Below are 23,378 nucleotides of genomic sequence, written 5' to 3'. Positions count from 1 at the left end.
TCACTCCTGGAGTAAGCGGGGGTGGGTGTTGCTAGAGTTTTTCTGCCTTGCCACAGTCAGGACAAATCTCTGTCACTGCCAGTCCACAGCACTCAGACCAACCAAGTAAACACAGAGACTTATATTGCTTACAAACTGTATGCCGTGGCAGGTTCTTGCTAACTGTCCTTATAGCTTAAATTAATCCATTTCCATAAATCTATGCCTTGCCACGTGACTGGTGGCTTACCGGCATCTTCACATGCTGCTGGTCATGGCGGCGGCTGCAGTGTCTCTCCGCCCAGCCTTCTGCTTTCCTGTTCTTTTATTTCTCCTCTCTGTTAGTCCGCTATTCTTCCTGCTAGCCACGACCATCAGTTTTATTTATTGACCAATCAGAGCAACTTGACATACAGACCATCCCCCAGCACAGCTAAGTGCAGACCATCTCAGACACCTGCACTCAGGCCCATGGTCCTAATCATCCTCTATGCGGACTGCTGGGTAACGCACAAAGAACCCAAGAAGGGCTCCCACAGGACATACAGAACATCCCACAGCAGGTGGGGGGTGGGTGGGTGGGGCAACCAGGAAGAACAGGTGATGTTCCCACTGCATTCCTGCTACAGAGGAAGAGCTCTCAGGATGAGAGCCTTCCCAGCCAATCACCTGAACGGGTAGCCAAGGTTCCCTACAGGTAAGGGCTGTACAGGGTGACCAGAGGCCCCCGTGTGGAACTGAGAAGTTACTGGTCGCTCAACAATGTGCAGAATACTGGGCCCTAGTGGATGTTGGCGTAGAATGTATGTAATGATTCATGATAACACCCAAGAGCAACAGGTGTGGGGACAAAACTACACAGGTGAAGTGGACTAAACTCATTCTGAAGGCGGATAACTATCCCCTTTCCACAGGAGTATGACATGTACATCTCTTCTACATGGAAGAACATTCTGGGAGCAGGTGCTATTCTAGGATATACCCTGCAGACAACTGTTGGGAGTCCTAACTGAGGCTAGGAACAGCAAAGGCAACTCCACAGAGTGGCTGAGGGGCAGGTAGGAGCCCATGAAGTTTCCTACTTCATGAATGGTGGTGGATATCAAACTGTTTGGGTTGCCGGGGGGTCGGTATGATTAACAGGAACCTTCTAGAAGCCAGAACATGTGGAGATTGTCTGCTCAGCCCAGAGCCCTCTCAATGGCCCTGTGTAGCCAATAAGGAAGCCAGATGGCTTCTGGAGAATGACTGTGGGTTTTACAGGGAGTTGAGTACGGTGAGGCCTCCCACTCATGCAGCTGTGTCCAATCTTGCTCTTTTAACTGAGCAGCTGGTGCAGGTGACGGGGGTCTCACCACACAGCAGTGGGCCTTGATAATGTGTTTTTTAGCATCCATGTAGCCACTGAATCCCAAGGCCAGTTTTTATTCACATGGAATCAATGACAATGGATTCCCCAATGTTAATTGCCATGGGATGGTGATCAGGACCTGCCTGGTTATCCTGCCCCATCCCCATGACAAAGTTCCACTCTATAGATGATGTAACGCTAACTTTTGAGTGCTTTACAGATTTGAAAGACCATCTGGGGGACATATAAGTGTATCCAAAGGAACATGGCTAGATAACCAACCCCCATAAAGTACAGAGGCCTGACCCAGAAGTAAATTTTGGGGGTATATTATGGTCAGGTAGGACACACATGATACAAGACAAAGAGATGTGTTAATCTGCTCAAATAAGGACACCACATCTGGTACAGCAGCTGCAATTGGAGTCACTACTTGATTGGGTTTCAACTGTCATTCTCCATGATCCATCTGTCTTCATCACTGGCAGATAGGAGAGGTAAGGGAGATGTGATGGGAATGACCACCACCGTATCTTTCAAATCCTTGGTGGTGGCATTAATTTCTGCAGTTCCTCCGGGGATACAAGACTGTTTATGATTCACTATTTTCCTTGACAGAAGCAGTTCTAAAGGCTATTCTAAATTTACAACGTGTTTTCAATTGTACATGGAATGGCTATATCATATTCAGGCATAATTATGACCAGGCTGTTGTCTTCATTTGGAAATTAATCACAGCATAAGGAAATACGATTGTGTGTCAAGTCGACAGGGGATGGACTTGTGATTGTTATTCTGCATTATCCACTTGACTTATATCTGGAATTAACTAAAACTCAAATGAACGAGCATATCTGTGAAGGATTATTGCTTAATTTGAAGTGGGAAGGTCCACTCCTAATCTGGATCTTTGAGGTGGGATGAAACACATTTAATCCAGATCTTTAGCCGTGGGAAGACCTGCCCCTAATCTGGGTAGCACCTTCTGCAGGAAACCTATATAAGGACATGGAAGAAGGGCAGTTATTCTCTCTGCCTGCTTGCTTTCCCTCTTGTTAGCCAGTCCATTCCTTCACTGGCATTAGAGTCTACTTCTCTGGGATTCCAGCATATCCTGAAGACCAGCTGAGACATCCAGCCTGTGGGACTGACAACTACTGGATTCTTGGACCTTCAGTTCATAGACAGCCATTGTTGGACTAGCTGGACCACAGCCTGTAAGTCAGTCTAATAGATTCTCTTTATGTATATATTTTCTCTCTCTCTTGTAGCATGACTCTTAAAAGGTCTTATTAATAAAAACAAACCTGAAGCCAGGTATTGGGGTGAACGCTGGAAGATCAGAGAAGCAGAACAAGCCACAGCTTCCTCATCTTGCTAATTCCTCAGCTGATCCTGTTTTCCTCAGACTGGAAGCTTCTGAGTCCTCATCTGAATGGATCTCAGCTGAACTGCTGCTCAAAATCCTAAAAGCTTAACCAGGCTATAGTTCCTGGTCCTCATGCCTTATGTACCTTTCTACTTCTGCCATCACTTCCTGAAATTAAAGACGTGAGTCACCATGCCTGGCTGTTTCCAGTGTGGCTTTGAACTCACAGAGATCCACTGCCTTTGGAATGCTAGGATTAAAGGCGTGTGTGCCACCATTTTCTGGCCTCTGTATCTAGTGGCTGTCTGTTCTCTGACCCCAGATAAGTTTATTAGGGTGCACAATATTTTGGGGAACACAATATCACCACACTCTCTTTCTCTCTCTCTGTATAGATAGATAGAGATTGATTCCATAAGTTCTGTTAATTCTAGAGAACCCTGACTAATACAACAAGATAGTATCTCAACAATAGTTTCTATATTGATTATGCATCACTTTGATGATTTGGGGTATATTGGTTAAATAACCTAAAAAATTAACTTGACCGTGTTTGCTTTTACCTCCTTAAATGGGGCTGCCAGGAAAGTTAAGAGCCTGCACGGAGGATGTGGCTAGTGTAAACAGTGCTGCCAGGAACATACGTAACCAAGTTTTGGCGAAGACACTTCTCTCGGGTGTAGACCTGGGAGTAAATGCCAGATCATGTGAGAACTCTGACGTTTTGAGGAGGTTTCGGCTGTTTTCTCAAGTCTCCGAACCACTTTCCATCCCCACCAGCGCTGCATCCTGCATTGCTTGATCCTGGCAACCTGACTGGGATGATGTGGGCGTGAAGAAACAACAGATACACATACTAAAGAGCTGGGATTCGGTGGGTTGTGCACTGTCTGAGGCAGGGCACCTACTTACTACACGGTCCTGACACTTAGGGCCTTTATCATGAGCAGCACAAGGAGGGAGGTTAGCTTGTCTCCGTGGGAGGTCTCTGTCAGGGAGCAGCTTCAGGTTGCAATCACCCTGGAGGAGGAGGCTTCAGTTGCTAGTTTTCACACACAATGGATCAGTCATTTGTAAATGCTCATACTTGGACCAGAGGTAGGCCTTGCTTGCTGTGCTTCTGAGATCATCTGCAACTACAATTACCAGCAGTTGTGAGCTACCCAATGTGCGCACGCTGGGGATCAAACCCTGGTCCTCTGTAAGAGCAGCAAGTGCTCTAACCACTGACCCATCTCTCCAGCCCCGGGTTTTGTTTTTTTGAGACAAAGCCTCCTTCTGCAGCCCAGGCTGATCAGGAACTCACTGCAATCTTTCTGCTTCAGCCTTATAAGTACTAGGATTATAAGAGTGTGTCACCACCCTGGCACAATGTAACATTTTGATACACGGATTAGTTATGTGATGACTGAAGCTAACCGAGGAACCAATCACTGCATATAGTTTTCCTTTTCTAACATCTCAAATACAGTTAGAAAGGAGTTCATTCTATTGTTCATTAGCTCAAGAACAGCTGTGGGCAGCTAGTTATCTCATATGTTCTACATCAGTTCTACAACAGAGTTGTCTGGTCAGGTAGGTTTTCATTTTCTGTGTCTGTATAATGTTTGAGTGGGCATGCGCTTATGTGTGTGCGTTCCTCTGGAGACCAGAGTACCTTCCTTGGGTGCTCTCTACCTTACTTTCTGAGGCAGTGTTATCGAACCTAGAACTCATCAATTCAGCTAGATGGGCTAAGGAGTGAGCTCTAACCACCCTGCTATCTCCAGCACTGTGGCTTCAGATGTATCCCACTGCACCCAGAGTTCACACACTGTCTGAGTCAGGTTTCTATCACTGTGAAGAGACACCATGACCATGGCAACTCTTTTTTTTCTCCCATTTATTTATTTTATTTTAACTTGCTTTTTCATTTATTCTTTGTGTCTTTCACATCATGCATCCCAGTCCCACCCAACTTCCATCCCCTCACATCCACCCTCTGCCCCTGCAACCTCCCCCACAAAATAAAATTTAAGATAAAAAGGGAAGAAGGAGAAAAGCTCATCATGGAAGCTGTAGTGTGTCACAGTGAGTCATGCAGTAAACCCCCTTATCCGTATATCTTTACACCGCAGAGAATCACTGGTTTGGTTCAAGGCTCTGGTCTCTGCTACACTATTGACACTGAGCCCTCACTGGGACTCTTCCTGGACGTCCTGATGCTGCCCTGTGTTGTGGAGATCCTGTATCCCTGGGTCTGCAGGATGCTCCCCCGTCCCCCGACACCTGTGCTCCAGCAGATCACAGATGGGGTGGATGTTGGGGTGGGCCAACACATACCCTGGGACTGGGCCTGAGTAGTTGCTGGGTTGGCTAGCCCACCAGCTCTCCCTGTCTTCACCACCAGGGTGAGTTCTCCATCATTGCCCTGGCTAGTTCACCCCTTGCAGTGATGAACAAGGGGGAAGGGCCGGGTCTCCTGCTTTTCCATCCTGAGGGGCAGTTCTCCCAAATCTGCATCTTCAGGGCCAGCTCTACTGTGTTGCCCAGGCGAGGTGTAGGGGCCACTCTCCCGAGTGCAGCAGCTGATGAGGGACAGGGACAGCTCTCCTGCTCAGAGACCTCAGGACCAGCTCTCCCACCAGAGGCCGGGGGTGAGGGTGGGGTGACAGGGGATCTCTCCCCTGCCCTTGCTGCCACATGACAGATCATAGGGACAGTGCTCCCATCTGGAGCATGGCAACTCTTATAAAGGAAAGCATTTGATTGGGGCTGGTTAATAATTCAGAAGTTTAGTCCATTATCATTGCAAAAGCAAGCAGGCAGGCATGGTGCTGGAGAGGTAGCTGAGAGTTCTATATCTTTATCCGCAGGCAGAAGGAAGTGAACTGTGTCCCACACTGGGTATAGCTTGAACATATGAGACCTCAAAGCCTGTCCCCACAGTAGCACACTTCTTCCAAGGCCACACCTCCTAATAGTGCCACTCCCTATAGGCCAACCATTCAAACACATGAGTCTATGGGAGTCGTTCCTATTCAAACCATCATAATGGTCTTGGTAATGCAAACTCAGGACCTCATGCTTGGGCAGCAGGTCTTTACCAGCTGAGCCCTCTTCCTAGCCTCTGGTTTTCCTTCTTTTTTCAATGTTTTTGTAAGTTTGGACACTTGACCAGGTTGTTAACGTAAGGAGGAAAGGCAAGCCAAGGTGGCGGCTCACACCTGTAACCTGAGCACGTAGGTAGCTGAAGAAAGAGGATCATGAGTTGGAAGCCTTCCTGACCTGTATGGCAAGACTTTGTCTCAAAAACAACAAATCAAAACAAACAAACAAAGGAGAAAGGAAAATCCTGTGTAAGGTGAAACAGGAAGCTGGAAAAAAACTCTTCTTTTACTGTTTTAAAAATATTTATTTGTAGCCGGGCGGTGGTGGCGCAGGCCTTTAATCCCAGCACTCGGGAGGCAGAGCCAGGCAGATCTCTGTGAGTTCAAGAGTTCGAGGCCAGCCTGGACTACCAAGTGAGTTCCAGGAAAGGCGCAAAGCTACACAGAGAAACCCTGTCTCGAAAAACCAAAAAAAAAAAAAAAATTATTTGTAGTTTTTTTTTTTTTTTTTAACTTTTTGCTCTTTTGGGGGCCCACCACCCAGCTCCCAAATACACGGAGACTTATTCTTATAAATGCCCAGCCTTAGCTTGGCTTGTATCTAGCCAGCTTGGCTAAATTAAATTATCCAGTCTATCTTTTTGCCTCTGGGCTTTTACCTTTCTTTATTCTATTTCTCTTTCTTTCCTTCTTACTTTGTGGCTGGCTGTGTTGCTCGGTAGCTGGCCCCTGCTGTCCTCCTCTTACTCTCCATTTCTCATTCCTCCATTTAATCTCTCTGCCTGGCAGCCCCACCTATCCCTGTCACTGTGGGGACAGGCTTTAAGGTCTCATATGTTCAAGCTATGCCCAGTGTGGGACACAGTTCACTTCCTTCTGCCTGCGGATAAAGATGTAGAACTCTCAGCTACCTCTCCAGCACCATGCCTGCCTGTTTGCTGCCATGATGATAATGGACTAAACTTCTGAATTATTAACCAGCCCCAATCAAATGTTTTCCTTTATAAGAGTTGCCGTGCTCCAGATGGGAGTGCTGTCCCTATGATCTGTCATGTGGTAGCAAGGGCAGGGGAGAGATCCCCTGTCACCCCACCCTCACCCCCAGCCTCTGGTGGGAGAGCTGGTCCTGAGGCCATAAGAGCAGGAGAGCTATTCCTGCCAGTCTCCTGCCTAGCTACTGGCTGTTCAGCTCTTCATTAGACAATCAGGTGTTTTAGGCAGGCAAAGTCACACAGCTTCACAGAGTTAAACAAATGCAACATAAAAGAATGCAACATATCTTTGCATCATTAAACAAATATTCCATAGCATAAATGAATATAACACATCTTAAAATAATATTCCACAACATTTATTTATTTATTTATTATTTTGCAGAAGTGGTTGAGGGTGGGGAAAAGCATATGTGTATAGGTCAGAGAACAACTTGCTAGAGTTGACACTTTCCTCCCATTGTGTGGGCCCAGGGTATCAAACTCAGGTTGTCATATGTGGTGATTTGAATAGGAATGACCCTTATAGGCACATATGTTTGAATGCTTAGTCATCAGGGAGTGACATTACTTGGGAGAGGTTGGGGATATGGCCTTGTTGGAGTAGGTGTGGCTTTGTTGGAGGAAGTGTGCCACTGGTGGTGGGCTTTGGCATTTTAAATGCTCAAACCAGGCCCAATGTCTCTTTCTTCCTGCTGTCTGCAGATCCAGATGTAGAACTCTCATCAACCTCTCCAGTACCTTGTCTATCTGCATGCCACCATGCTTCCCACCATGATGAAAATCAACTAAACCTGTAGCAGGCTTTTTTGGGGATACCAACCAGCTCCTAAATCATGACACAGAGACTTATTAGTTACGAATGCTCAGCCTTATCTTATGATTGTTCCACTAGCCCTTATAACATAAAATCAACCTGTTTCTCTTCATCTACATTTTGCCTTGGGGCTTTTTACCTTTCATTCTATATGTCCTATTCTGTGTCGGGCTGTCTGGCCCCAGGTGTCTCCCTCTAGTCTCCCTCATTCTCTCTTCCTCTCTTCTCTTCTCATCATCATAGATTCCTTCTCCTACTTATTCTCTCTGCCTGCCAGTCCTGCCTATCCCTCAACTGCCTAGCTATTGGCTGATCAGCTTTTTATTAGACCAATCAGGTGCCTTAGGCAGGCAAAGCTACACATCTTTATATCATTAAACAAATGTGGCATAAACAAATATAACACATCTTGGCTTACTAAACAAATATTCCACAAGATTTCCCCCTTTTGTCTAAATAAAAAGGAAGGGTTTTAACTTTAACATAATAAAACTATATACAATAAGAATAGTTATCAAGTAATAATTACATTTATAATATCTAGGCAAATTCAGAGAAAATACTCCATTATTTATCCTATCTTTGTGAGTCCAAAGTCTAATTTACTTTCTATCATAACTAAGGAAAACTATAACTATAACTATCTAGTCTTCAACTTCACCAAAAACCCCAGAAGAATATAACACTACCTGAGTTAACAGGAAGTTCAGTGCAAACAACTTCCAAAATTGTAGAAATGACAGAGACATCTGTCTGGCTGCCTGGACAGTCACCCAAAGTTCCTCTGCAACACTGGGGCATCCATCTTTGGCCTCCAGGCCTAGAATATCAGGCAGACTTTTGAAGTAGAAATTTTGAAGGACTGTCCCACCTTGTTTTGGCAAAGTTCAGCAGTTGTGTTCCTTTGTGTCCTGCATGTCCAGTTTGGATGGTATACTGTCAGCAGTTGAGGCAAGGACAGTTATTTGCCCAAATGGCTAGCTTTACCATAATGAAAGCAAACTCCATATGGAGATTCTTTGATGCCTATCATCCTTTTATGAAGTAGATTGGTGCTGCCAGGAGCAGACCTGTCTCACTATCATGAAAAGCTCTATGTTAACAAAACATTTTAAAGGTCATATTATGTAGGGTCTTTGAAGTGTTTGGGAGCATGTATCTATGTAAAATATATTTGTTTAACCTTGAAAACATATCTAACATGAATACAAGTTTGATTATTATAGATGACTAAATACTAAACTGTATTTCTAAATTATACATTACATTTTTAAATGAGCTGCATAAGCACAATACTACAAACAAGAGTAGAAACATACATACGGTATAACAAAAATAACTTTAAATTTGTATTAGTATACCAAAATCCATACCAATGTGTTTGAGGTGAATAGTTAATTTATGCTATATTCCTATATCCCCTCCCCAGATGATGACAAACATCCATAATCCACCTAATGACCAAAAACTACCCACCCAACCTCTTGGGAATGTGGGTGCTGTGTTCTCTAGACTGCTTCTTGTTCTCTGAGGGCAGGAGCATCATTAGGGAGGCCATGAGAAAATAGAGATAATGGTCAAGTCCTGGGGAAGCTAGTTGTAACATTTGTTGTCCAGTCTCAGAACTTTTCCCATCCAGAGAGACCAGAATATACATAACCTATCTTGTAGCTTTTCTTGGTTTGTTTCTTTATGTCTGTAGCTAAGATTTTCAGGAGGTCTCCCCCAATCAAACCTGATCTCTATTAATCTTGAAGGAATCCACAGCCTTTTGTTTCCATGGGAAACATAACCTCTTCCCCAATGCAATAATTTTCTGAATTACATTTTAAAGTTAAGGCATCCCTAAAGTATCTAGGCTGTTTTTAACTCAGCAGTTCCTTTTACAATCCAGTGTCTTTCAGCAACTATCATCCACTCATCAGCATTCAAAATATTCAAAGTCAACACAACACTTTACAGGATCCAGACTGCCTGTGTATTTCCCATCTTTACGTGGCTTTTTCCCTTTATATTACTTTACTCTCTCTTTAAAGACTTTATTATTTTTAAATTATTTTTTCCTATGATTGTCAATACCTATTTCCTTTTTTTCCCCTTAAGCTTACACACATTTTAAACACACTGTAACCTGTTTAGAGTTCCTTTTCCCATCTGGATCTGTCTTTACTGTGTGTCTCTAGCCTTTTCTGACTGTGTGAGTCAAACCTGAACTGAGCAGCTTTGCACTGGTGGCTGGCGCTGCCCCACTTGGGTCCATGAAAGCCAAGCTTATAGCCTCACAAGCCTGGCCAAGAGCTGTGTTCAACTGGGAGCTGCATCAAGCAGGAGCTGCATTCACCACCACCCACGCCCCCACTCTAGGAAGCTGGTACCTGCACCGTGGCAGGGATTTTTAGTTAGCTTGTTGTTTCTACTTAGTGTACCTCTGACTGAAGGGCTCATTGTACAGCAGAGCCTCTTAAAGGAGCCATAGCCTTTTTTGTTTGTTTGTCTTTCTTTTTCAGGCCCTATGTGGAAATTTGGGCTTCATGTTGGAGCACAAAAACAAAACAAAACAAAAAAAAAAAAAAAAAAAAAAACCCTCTGAATGTAAGCAAGCCAGATTAAATGCTTTCTTTTATAAGAGTTGTTGTGAGCCAGATGTGCCGGCACATGCCTTTAATCCCAGCACTTGGGAGGCAGAGGCAGATGGATCTCTGTGAGTCTGAGGCCAGCCTGGTCTACAGAGCGAGTTCCAGGATAGCCAGGGCTACATAGAAAAACTCTGTCTCAAAAAGGAAATCAAACAAAATGAGAGTTGCTGTGGTCATGGTGTTTCTTCATAGCAATAGAACTAGACATCGTGCTTAGTGGCAAATGCCTTTACGTACTGGTCCATCTCAAGCCCTTCTCCCTTTCTCCTCCCCCTCATTATTATCATTCAATTAGCATGTGTTTATTGTACAAGATAATGGATTTATTTTGAAATTTGCATGCTTGTGTATTGTGGGCTTTGTTTACATGCACCCCATTATCTTTTAGTTCCCCTACTGTCAGCTCTCTCCGTGTGTGCGTGTGTGTGTGTGTGTGTGTGTGTGTGTGTGTGTGTGTGTGTGTGTGTGTGTATCATAAGTTTGGATTCCACATGTGAGAACCCCCCTTCCTTTCATATGTACTCCCATGGTTGTGAAGCCCTCTGCCATGAAATCTTTACCAGAGTCCTTGTGGCTTCTTGGCTTTGAATCTCCAGAACTGTGAGCGAAACAATCTTCTTTGTAACTAGAGTTTTCCTGCCTTGCCCACAGTCAGGACAAATCTCTGTCACCCGCCAGTCCCACAGCCGCTCAGACCCAACCAAGTAAACACAGAGACTTATATTGCTTACAAACTGTATGGCCGTGGCAGGCTTCTTGCTAACTGTTATTATAGCTTAAATTAATCCATTTCCATCAATCTATACCCTGCCACGTGGCTCGTGGCTTACCAGCGTCTTCACATGTTGTTTGTCATGGCAGCGGCTGGCAGTGTCTCCCTCTCGCCTTCCTGTTCTTTCTTTTCTCCTCTCTGTTAGTCCCGCCTATATTTCCTGCCTAGCCACTGGCCAATCAGTGTTTTATTTATTGACCAATCAGAGCAACAGATTTGGCATACAGACCATCCCACAGCACTTCTTTTCTTCATGAAATTCGCCTGCCTCAGATATTTTGTGGCAGGGTCTCCCCAGACCCTTCTGAGGCAGCACCCTACATCCAACACCCACTGACTTGTGGCAGAAACCTTCCTTGGCCTCCCTCATGCACACCTGTGTCATTGTGAACCCCTGCTCCTCACAGGCATTAAGGGACTTCTGGCCACCATACCATCCAGTGTAGTGCTGCAGGCCCTTCAGTCATTGCTGCACTGTTCCTGCCTGGCCGACTACCCACCAGCATCCCTGGGTTCATTCTGGAGTCCAGTCAAGAGCTTTTTCCTTCTAGCAGTTTCTGCAGGCATTCTGTTATAGAAGTTTGCTTAACCTAAGTTTCTTTTAAAAAAAAAAATATTTATTTATTTTGTATATATCATGTATGACCAGAAGAGGGCACCAGATCTCAATACAGATGGTTGTGAGCCACCATGTGGGTGCTGGGAATTGAACTCAGGACCTCTGGAAGAGCAGTCAGTGCTCTTAACCTCTGAGCCATCTCTCCAGCCCCATAACCTAAGTTTCTAGATCACTCAGTAGGGTCCTCCCGTGTGTGTGTGTGTGTGTGTGTGTGTGTGTGTGTGTGTGTGTGTGTTCATATATATATGGCCTTGAACATCTCAGGCTGGTCTCAAACTTAGTGTGTAGACAAAGGCAACCTTGAGCTTCCTATTCTTCTGCACTCAGTATGGCACCCATGTTGGGTGCCAGGTATGGGCACAGGCCACAGAAGTTTTGGATCAGGACAGATTTATTAAAGGATGAAATCAACACAACACACTCATGAATACAGAGTGAAGCAGTGGTACTGTTTCTCCATCCACCAGGGAGAGATGGAGAAATTCCAGACAAGGTCACTGAGCCATGACATCAGGAAGCCTTCCACCTTCCACAAGGGGTGCGGAACCCTCCTCCTCTGATTTTCAAAGGGTCATGTGTCTTCAGAGAAGACCTTGCTCACGTCAGGCCAACCTGCTCCATTCCATTGGTTGTCAGACCAAATGGCAGAATTCCCATAACAGGAGAGCAATTATACTCCTAAGCAATGGCAGGCATGCATCGTCATAGTATATGTAAGGCTGGAGATGGAACACAGGGCTAGGCCTGCGAGGCATGCACTCTATGAACTGAACTATATCTCCAGCTCTAGCTTGCCTTTTAAAAATTATAGTTCAACAGAATAGTCATCAGATATTTCTGGTGGTAGAAACAGACATTGCAAGTCAGGATTTCAGTTAACCTACCTTACCCCCTTGTTCTTCCTGACACACCAAATGACCGATTAGGGGACATCTTTCAGTTACAGACAGAGTCAACATCATATATGCCTGCATGACCACACAGAACCCCGTGCCTGATTAACACCCCCCTGAACCATTTTGAAATTCATAACCATGTTTGAATTACATAGCTGATCCTGGATAGAAAGCAGTGGACAACAGTTGAGAATTTTACCCTGAACACAGCTCGCCTGTGTATTCTCCACTCTTATCTTTGTAAGTATTTTAAAAAATTGTGTGTGTGTGTGTGTGTGTGTGTGTGTGTGTGTGTGTGTGTATGCTTGCATGTATGTATATGTACCACATGCATGCAAGTACCTGTGGAGGCCAGAAGAGGGTGTCAAATCCCCTGAAGCTAGAGTCACATTCAGTTGTGAGCAATCTGATGTAGGTGCTGGGAACCGAACTTCGTGTAGTCCTGGCTGACCTGGAACACAAACTTCTAAAGTTTTGACTTCACCCCTTGTGGTGATATTTTGTTTGTGCTCTAACAAATAAAGTTTACCTGGAGATCACAGTGTGGAGCTAGCCACTAGAGGCCAGGCAATGGTGACACACACCTTTAATCCCAGCACTTGGGATCTCATGCCTTTGATCCCAGTACTTGGAGGCACACGCCTTTAATCCCAGCTCTTGGGAGGAGGAAACAGGAAGTGATATGGCTGGACAGAGAGAGGAAGTGATAAGGCAGGGTGAGACAGGAGCTCAGCCCTTTCAGTCTGAGGATGCCAAGAGGTACAAAGTCTTTCTAGTGGCTGGCTGCTCTGCTTCTCTGATCTTTCAGCTTTCACCCTGATATCTGACTCCAGGTTTTTATTATTAAGACAAATTAGAATTTGTGCTACATCCCCCACCTCAATAAAATAAAATTGCTAAACCCTGAGCAACTGACTGAGGTAGGAAGATGCTAGGAGCATACAGCTCCTTGGATCTAGACTTCTACCAGAGACGAAATTCTCAGTCCAGACTGGCCTCACCATTCCCTAACTATAACCTCATTTATCTTCTATATCTAATGTCTCCTCAGCAAGCCTGTATGAGCCAGGAAGTAAAGGACAGAGGGGACAGGGCAGAGGAACTAGAGCTTGTCATGGGGTAGCATTCACCTGACCAGTGGTTCTTTTAGAAGTCTAGTAGACATCGCAAATATACTAAAAACTGAATTCTGAGCCTGAGACTGTAGCTTAGTGTCACAGTGTTTACCTGGCACATGCAAGGCCCTGAGTTCAGTCCCCAGCACTAACCCCCCCAAAACAAACAAGCAAACAAACAAACAAAAAAAATGTGGCAAGGCCACCATTAGGTCTTGTCTGAATTGTTGCAACCACCTGTCTCACGGCCTCCTGACTTTTGCCTGCCTCAATCTTTTCTCAGCAGCCTAGTGATGTTGTTAAGCAACTATAAGTTGCTACCCTCTTGGAACACACAGAAGGAATTGTAATGAGAATTTACTCTAATGACAGCAGGTAATTGGCCTCTGAAAACCAGAACATGTGATTCCCCTTGGTTAAAACCTAAATGAGAATGTTCCTTGCTCAAAACCTGTTTCACATGCAGGAAAAACCAAAGTCCTGGTGGGAGGCGCACTGCTTCTCTAGCTCTGGCTTCCAGCTCTCTCTTCTGCTTCATTATTATTCTCACCTCTCAAGGCTCCATGTTGCTTTTATGATTGACTGCTTACTGGAAACATGTCAAGGAGCCACTGAATGCTTCCATGCTCTTCCTTCTAATCACTCTTCCCAGGAAATCTGCATGGTCCATTATTTCTCCCTTTAAAGTCTTAGTGGGGTCCTGAATATTTCCTTTGTCTGCTTGGGGAAGGTCTCCCTTACCAATCACCTCCTACTTGTTCCTGAGACTCAAAATGGGGAAATGGATACGGATGGTGAACCATTGGTTTTGGCCTAAGTCATGAGATGCTATGTATAGTGTCTGCAAACGGAATGATTGATCAATCTTCCTCCCAAGTGCTGGAATTAAAGGCATGTGCCACCACCGCCCGGCCAACTTTGAATTTTTTAAATGCTGATGAATGAATGACAACTGCTGATAGACATGGATTGTAAGAGGGACTGCTGAATTAAACCAGCCTAGATACTTTAGGGGTGCCTTAACTTTAAAATGGAAGTCAGAAAATTATTGCATTGGGGAAGAGGTTATGCTTTTGTCTCCACAGAAAATGAAAGACTGCTGTGGATATCACTCTATATAAATAAAACACTGATGGCCAATGACCAGGCAGGAAGTATAGGCGGGACAAAGAGAGAGGAGAATTGGGGAAACAGGAAGAAGGAGGGGAGAGACTGCAGCCACCGCCAGGAGAAGAGCATGTAGAGACGCCGGTAAGCCACCAGCCACGTGGCAAGCTATAGATTTATAGAAATGGGTTAATTTAAGATAAAAGAGCAGTTAGCAAGAAGCCTGCCACGGCCATACAGTTTATAAGTGATATAAGCGTCAGAGTGATTATTTTATAAGTGGATTGTGGGACTGCGGGGCTTGGGGAACCTGGAGAGAAGCCCTCCAGCAACAAATGGCGCCCAACGGCTCCAATTTCCACCTTAAACCTGAGAATATTTAATAACAATTCTGAACAGAGCCAAAACCAGATTCCTGCTTCTTGTCTCATACGGCAGCTAGACGCTGCAAAACGCAGGTTTGAACACTGGCGGGTTCCTGGTGTGTGGGTTTGACCGGCAGTATGGCGGAAATGAGGCGTCTGCCAGCGGCACATTAAGCTGTGTGGTAGATTTAGTCTTTACTAGTATTTAAAAAAAAAAAAAAAAGAGGTTTCTGGGCTACACGCTGCTTTGATAAAAGCTTAGACCCACTATTTCGGAGACTTGATGACTCCCAGAGCTGGCGGAAAACGTACCACTGCCATGTTGGGAAGCTGAAGTGGGCGGAGCCAGCAGCCACAGCGCCGTTTCAGGCTTACAATGGTACAGTTTAAAGCAATAGGCTCAAGGCTCAAGGTAATATAAAACATAAGCCACATAAAGATGGCTACCACACAGAGAATCTGGATTATGTTCTCTTTGATATTCGTAACTAAAGAAAAACATTTGATTACAAAAGCTGTTGAGTTATGCCAAAATGTATATTTTAAAGGTACCTTGACTTCAAAATTTGGATATAAGGATATGTTACTTTGGAAAAGAGGTTCTGCTTTTGTTTCCACAGAAAGCCAGAGGCTGTGGACTTGTTCCAGATTAAGATACATCAGGTTTCACCAGCCAAGACCCCCTGAAAGGACTCCGATGACACCATGGCCCAGATGATCCAACATCCAGAGCGGTTTCAAGGCAACTGGTTCACACAATACAGCCTCACGGACTACCCCATAGGTCTAAAATTTTCTTTGCGTCCCTATAAGATACAGCGCCCCCCTCCAGCAGGAAGTAGTAAGAGATGCTACGCCCAAATTCCCAAATATACCAAGCTGGCTTTAGAGGTGGAATTGGCTCACTCCCCCTCTAAACCCAGACATATTGCTTTAAAAAAAAAATGGTTAAGGGATTCTTGTGTCCCAAATCAGAAGAGCCCTCTGGTGTGGGACAGAGAAAAACCAATATTTTTATTTAAAACAGGTTGATTATAAATGTGATCTCTTTCTAAAAAAGAAAAGGGGATATGATATATAGGAGGATATGGAGATGATAAGATAAAAGGGTAGATTAATGAACCTACTTTTAAAGAACAACTTGTTTAAAATGTTTTACATTGGTATAGATTTTAGTTTATGTTTAAAATGTTTTACATTGGTATAAATTTTAGTTCATTGATACAAACTTAAAGTTAATTTTGTTATACTCTCTCTATATATATATATATATATTTCTATTCTTGTTTGAGGTATTATGTTTATATAACTCATTTAAAATTGTAATGGATAATTAAAAAATAGATTAATAATTAGTCATCTATGATAATCATATCTGTAGCCATGTTAGTTAAGTCTTCTAGGTATACATATATTTCAGATAGATAGGTAATCTTCAAACACTTCATAGACCTAGAGAATATGGCATTTAAATAACTTAAAATATTCTGTTGACGTGAGACACAATTGCTCCTGGCTGCACCAATTTGATCCCGAGAGAATGTTGGGCTTCTAAGACATTTCCATTTGGAAGTTTGTCTTTTTGGCACAAAATGGCCTACTGGGCAAAGAACTGCCCTTGCCTTGATGGCTGACAGTACAAATGCAATGCTGTCCTTTCTGGACAAGCGGGACACAAGGAAAGCGACCACTGTACTCTGCCAAGACAGGGTAAGATGGTCTCTTAAAATTCCTGCTTCTAAAAATGGTCTGTCAGATACTCTAGGCCTGTAGCCAATTTGAATGCACCAACAATGCTGAGAAACATTAGGTGACTGTCCAGGCTGCCAGCTGTCTTGGTCTACTCTTGCAAGATTCCCGAAAGTTGCTTGCATCCATCTACCATTTCTCAGGTACCATTATGTTCCTTCTCAGGTCTTTGATGTGGTTGAAGACTAGATAGTCGTAATTTCCTCAGTTATGATAAAAGATAAGTTAGCTATAAAACCTTAAACTCACAAATATAAGATAGATAGGACATCTTCTTTAATATTGTAACTATAATTCTTGCTCGGTAATTGTTTTGTTATATGTAATTTTACCATGTTAAAGTTAAAACCTTCCTTTTTAAAAAAAAGAAGAAAGGGGAAGTGCTGTGGATATCACTCTATATAAATAAAACACTGATGGCCAATGACCAGGCAGGAAGTATAGGCGGGACAAAGAGAGAGGAGAATTGGGGAAACAGGAAGAAGGAGGGGAGAGACTGCAGCCACCGCCAGGAGAAGAGCATGTAGAGACGCCGGTAAGCCACCAGCCACGTGGCAAGCTATACATTTATAGAAATGGGTTAATTTAGATAAAAGAGCAGTTAGCAAGAAGCCTGCCACGGCCATACAGTTTATAAGTGATATAAGCGTCAGAGTGATTATTTTATAAGTGGATTGTGGGACTGCGGGGCTTGGGGAACCTGGAGAGAAGCCCTCCAGCAACAAAAGACTGTGGATTCTTTCAAGGTTAATAGAGATTAGTTTTGATTAGGGGAGCTCTCCTAAAAATCTTGACCACAGGCATAAAGAAATAAACCTAGAAAAAAAATACAAGATAAGTGACATATATTTTACTGGCTCAAACATGAAACAGAAGAAATCATCTTTAGCTGGCTTGTGTACAATGCACAGTCCATACTTGTGTTAATGCAGATATGTGTGTTACCTTTAAAAGTTTCTGTGTTTTCAGAGCAAGGGGACCAAAGAAAATGGGTGGCCCGGTAATCTAGCCTCTCAGATGCCTCTGTTGCAGTTTTTTGAAAGTTATGCATTCAGAACAGCTTCAAGGCTAAGATGGTTCAGCCTTACAGACTATTCTCTCCAGGACCAGCGATAAGCCTTGTGCTTTACCATTGCACAGACACTGGACAACAAGTGATATGGCTAATTTTCCCAGGACTTGACCATTATCTCAATTTTCTCAGTTTCCCTAAAGATGTCGTCACCCACAGACAACAGGAAGTAGTCTAGAGAACACAATACCCCCATACCAAAGAGATGGGTTTTAGGTGATTTTTGGTCATTCGGTGGATTATGGATGTTTACCATGACTATAGAAGTATAGGGGAAAAAAAGACAATCATTAACTTCAAATATTTTACATTGTTATGGATTTTGGTATATTGATACAAATTTAGCTATTTTTGTTATACTGTATGTATGTTTCTACTCTTGTTTGGGGTATTGTGCTTATGCAGCTCATTTAAAAATGTAATGTACAATTTAGAAATACAGGTTTGTAGTTAGTAATCTAAAATAATCCAACTTGTATTCATGTTAGGTATGTTTTCAAGGTTAAACGAATATATTTTAGATAGGTGCTCTTCAAACACTTCAAAGACTTACAGAATATGGCATTTAAGATGTTTAATAACCTAAGGCTTTTCATGACGGTGAGACATGTCTGCTACTGGCAGCACCAATTTACTTCAGAGAAGATATTAGGCATCAAAGAATCTCCATATGGAGTTTGCTTTCATTATGGTAAAGCTAGCCATTTGGGCAAATAACTGTCCTTGCCTCAACTGCTGACAGTATACCATCCAAACTGGACATGCAGGACACAAAGAAATGTGACTGCTGAACTTTGCCAAAACAAGACAGGACAGTCCTTCAAAATTCCTGCTTCATAGAGAAGACAGCCAGATATTCTAGGCCTGTGGGCCAAAGATGGATGCCCTAATGTTGCAGAGGAATTTTGGATGACTATCCAGACAGCCAGACAGATGTTCTCTGTCATTTCTGCAATTTTGGAAGTTGCTTGCACTGGACTTCCTGTTTACTCAGGTAGCATTATATCCTTCTGAGTGCTTTGATGAAGTTGAAGACTAGATAGTTATAGTTATAGTTATAGTTTTCCTTAGTTATGATAGAAGGAAAATTAGGTACAGAGCTTTGGACTCATCAGCATATAATAGATAATAGAGTGATTTCTCTGAATTTGCCAAGTCCAAAGGGATTAGATATTGTAAATGTAAGTCTTACTTGATAAGTATTCTTTTTGTGTATAGTTTTATTATGTTAAAGTTAAAACCTTTCTTTTCATTTGGACAAAAATGGAGAAATACTGTGGAACATTTAACTATGTAAATATGTATTACATTTGTTTATGCTGTGAAATATTACTTTAACTCTGTAAAGGTCTGTTACATTTGTTTCTGCTGCCTTTGTTAATGATGTAAAGATGTGTTGATGTGTTACATTTGGTTATGCTGCATTTGTTTAATTATATAAAGATATGTTGTGTGATATTTTGTTTGTGTTCTGACAAATAAAGCGTCTTGGAGTCAGAGGGCAGAACTAGTCACTGGTTAACTATAGAGGTCTGGAGGTCTGTACAGAAAGGAAACAGGAATTGATAAGGCTGGGTGGAGACAGGATCTCAGCCCTTTTTGGACTGAGGAACAGAAGAGGTAGGAAGTGACTGTGGCTGTTCCCCTGCTTCTCTGATCTTTCAGGTTTTCACCCTGATATCTGACTCCTAGTTTTTATTGATAAGATTAACTAGGTTTATTCTTCACCTGGCATTCAACTTTTGGGGCACAAATTCATGAAATAGGCACTTGACTCTTGCTTTGCAGCCACCAGCACCTGCCAGAGCTGTACTCAGAAACTGCATCTGACAGAGTCACTGCACTGCCAGCTGGCTTTCCCTTTCCTCCATAAGGCCTCTGAGCAAGTCTGAGATTTTCCTGCTGCAGCCTCTCTACAACAATCTCTACAAGCCCCAAACTCAACAGGCATCTGGGTTCTAAATAGCACCAGAGTTAGCCCCTCACCACTGGCCAGCTGTGCCTTCAGTCAGCCCCCGACACACGTTACTTCTTCCACACTATCCCCTGTGTGTGTTTTTCAGACAGCTGGCTTTTCCTAGTGGGTTGTGGGCTTCCCCAGACCCCCTTCTCAGGCTTCTGACACACAGTCAGTGGCAGCTGTTCTCAGCCAGGCTGTTCACCACCTGTGTTCTCCACTCACATGTGTTATTCAGCAGCAGCGCCAGCCTCACACTTTACTGTCATCGTTAGAAGATTTGGTGAGATGAGATAAATGAGAATTCTTAAACTGAGGAATTAGAGAGAGAGAGAGAGAAGAGAGAGAGAGAGAGAGAGAGAGAGAGAGAGGTTTTTCACATGTTAAAAAAATGGAAAACACTATTATAATGGAGGGAGTTACATCTCTGTATAATTACACAATGGATGGCTTAAAAATGGAACAATTAAATGAGGGTATAATTAACTTAGATGGGATTTACATAATGTCAATTACATACATTATCAGTTTGATAATCCTTATTTTATGCTTTAAAAAGTTTATTGATATGAGTGCCAAGATACAGGCCAAGGTTATTACTACTGCAAGCTTTATGACTAATTACTAAAGAAACAATGAAATCTTGATTGATAAGTTATAAGCCTTAGAAAAACTTATTAAAACAGATAATAGAGATATTCAAAGACAGAGGAATTTAAAGGAGAAAGGAGAACCAACCTCACCATGATATTATAAAATTAGAGAGAAACAGCCCAGGGTTATCAAACAACCAACCTTAATTTATCCAGTCAGCTTATGGGAACAACTATGAAATGAGAGGTATCCCCAAGGCTATGTAAGAGTTGACTGGATTCCTGTGAAAATGTTAGATTTGAAGAGATTTAAGGAAGTGATAGTCTCATATGGTATGCATTCACCTTTTATGAAACAGATGTTAAATTCATAATCAACTAATAACAGAATTGTCCCACAAGACTAGAAAGACTTGGTTACAGCAGTATTGGAACCTGGTCCTCAATTACAATAAAGGACCTGGTGGAAAGATTTATGAAATTTTTATCTTGTTGGAAATGTGATATACAAATAGGCCAATCTGCTTTTTCTTGGGACAATTTCTCTGGATGATTCATCTTTTTTCTTCAGATCTTTCCTTTGCCCAGTAGTCTTCAGATTTCTTAGTTGGATGCCTTCATTCTCCTGGAAAGACAAAAACAAACCCTGCCCCAACCCTAACTTTTGGGAGTTTCCCTTTTGGCAAGTTATATCTGATCAAAGGAAACTTTCACTGTTTTCTTTTTCTTTCCTTTTTTTTTTTTTAAACAAAGATTGACTTCAGCTGCAAATAGAATGATATCAAATTCAGAAGCAAGACAAATGATAATTGAATCTTTGGCCTTTGAAATGCTAATTCACAATACAAAAGGGTAGTTAGGCCTTTAAATTTCATAAATCTCCCCAAATATCTGTTTCTGCTGTTCTCTACAGACACATGATGTAAATGGTCTTTTGTAGTCCAGGTTCAATTAAAAATTAAAGCTGGCTTTGGAGTTGGAGTGTGGCGCTCTCCTTCTCTAAACCCAAGCATGCTTGTTAAAAAGAAAATCCAAAATCTCTGTCTCATGTCAGAAGAGTTACCTGATATGGAACAGAAGAAAAACCAAAATTTAGGCCGGGTGGTGGTGGCACACGCCTTTAATCCCAGCACTCAGGAGGCAGAGCCAGGTGGATCTCTGTGAGTTTGAGGCCAGCCTGGACTACCAAGTGAGTCCCAGGAAAGGCGCAAAACTACAGAGAAACCCTGTCTCAAAAAAACAAACAAACAAAAAAAAAAAACAAACCAAAATTTAGGAACTATTGCCATTAATCTCATAAACCTTTGGTTTTACTTTGACTCTTTAAAACTTTTCTTAGCCGGGCGTTGGTGGCACACGCCTTTAATCCCAGCACTTGGGAGGCAGAGCCAGACGGATCTCTGTGAGTTCGAGGCCAGCCTGGGCTACCAAGTGAGCTCCAGGAAAGGCGCAAAGCTACACAGAGAAACCCTGTCTCGAAAAACCAAAAAAAAAAAAAAAAAAAAAAAAAAAAAAAAACCAACTTTTCTTAAGGTATAAATATTATCTCAAAATTTAAAGACTGACTCTCTCTCTCTCTCTCTCTCTCTCTCTCTATATATATATATATATATATATATATACCTATATATATAGATATAGATATATAGATATACACACACACACATTTTAAACTTTGTTATAATATTAATGATCATATAGAGTAGAAAACCTAGAAAAAGGTTTTATCTAGCTTTCTGTACATGATTTCAGATTTAAGTCTCTATCACGTAGCTAGGAATTAAGTTTTGTACTCTGGATGTACGTGACAAATTATGGTCCTTTAACCTCTTTGAGATATGCTGCATATGACCCTTAAAATGTTTAAGTTTTCTGCAATGAACCATGACCATGCCTAACAGTGACCTTTAAAGTCTCCAAGAGGAGGATGGGGCCCCACAACGATGATTCCACCTGCATTGTGATAACACCACTAAGCTGACAAACACCACCCAAAGATTGGCTTTGGACTACAAACTGCTCACACCACCCAAAGATTGGCTTTGGACTACAAACTGCTCACACCACCCAAAGATTGGCTTTGGACTACAAACTGCTCAGGACAATCTTGAGGTGGCTAGCTGAGATGATCCAGCCTCACAGACTACTCCAGCTAGGACTTGACATAAGCCCTGCACTTTCCTGTTACACAGAGACTGGACAACAAATGATATAGTTAGCTCTCCCAGGACTTGGCAACTATCCCAATTTTTTTTTTCAGGATTTTTTTCCTCTAAATATGCCATTACCCCCAGACAGCAGTGAGTAATTTTAAGAAAATAACACCCACATTCCCAAGAGGTGGGGTGGGTGGTTTTTAGTCATTCAGTGGGTTATGGATATTTATCATTATTTAGGGGGGTTGGTTACAAGTTGTTATTGGTAATGGTCAGGAAACAAGTTGAACAAAGGAGATTAGATTCAGGGACCTTGTTCTGGAAAGAAATGACAGGATAAAAAGGGTAAATTATTGAATCTACTCTGAAAAGAAAAAAAATGGGAATATAAATATAAAATAAAAAGATTATTGAATCTACTTTTAAACCAAAAAAGCAACTACTAGTCTTAAATATCTTACTTTGGTATGTATTTTTATATGGATATAAATTTGAGGTTATTTTTATAATACTGGATATATGTTTTTACTCTTGTTTAAGATATTTTTGTATATTGATACAAATTTAAGGTTATTTTTGTTAGAACATATTGTATTTATGTTTCTACTTTTGTTTAAGGTATTGTACCTATACAGCTCATTTAACAATGTAATGTGAATTTCTAGTCCTTGAAAGTTATTATTACAAACTATTTAGGATAATAAAGAAATGCAATTAATAGTTAATCACCTATTACAATCAAAC

Source organism: Peromyscus leucopus, chromosome 5, assembly GCF_004664715.2.
Source record: "Peromyscus leucopus breed LL Stock chromosome 5, UCI_PerLeu_2.1, whole genome shotgun sequence".
NCBI classification, from domain to species: domain Eukaryota; kingdom Metazoa; phylum Chordata; class Mammalia; order Rodentia; family Cricetidae; genus Peromyscus; species Peromyscus leucopus.
The sequence above is the reverse complement of the archived record's forward strand: the minus strand, read 5'-3'. Positions refer to the sequence as shown.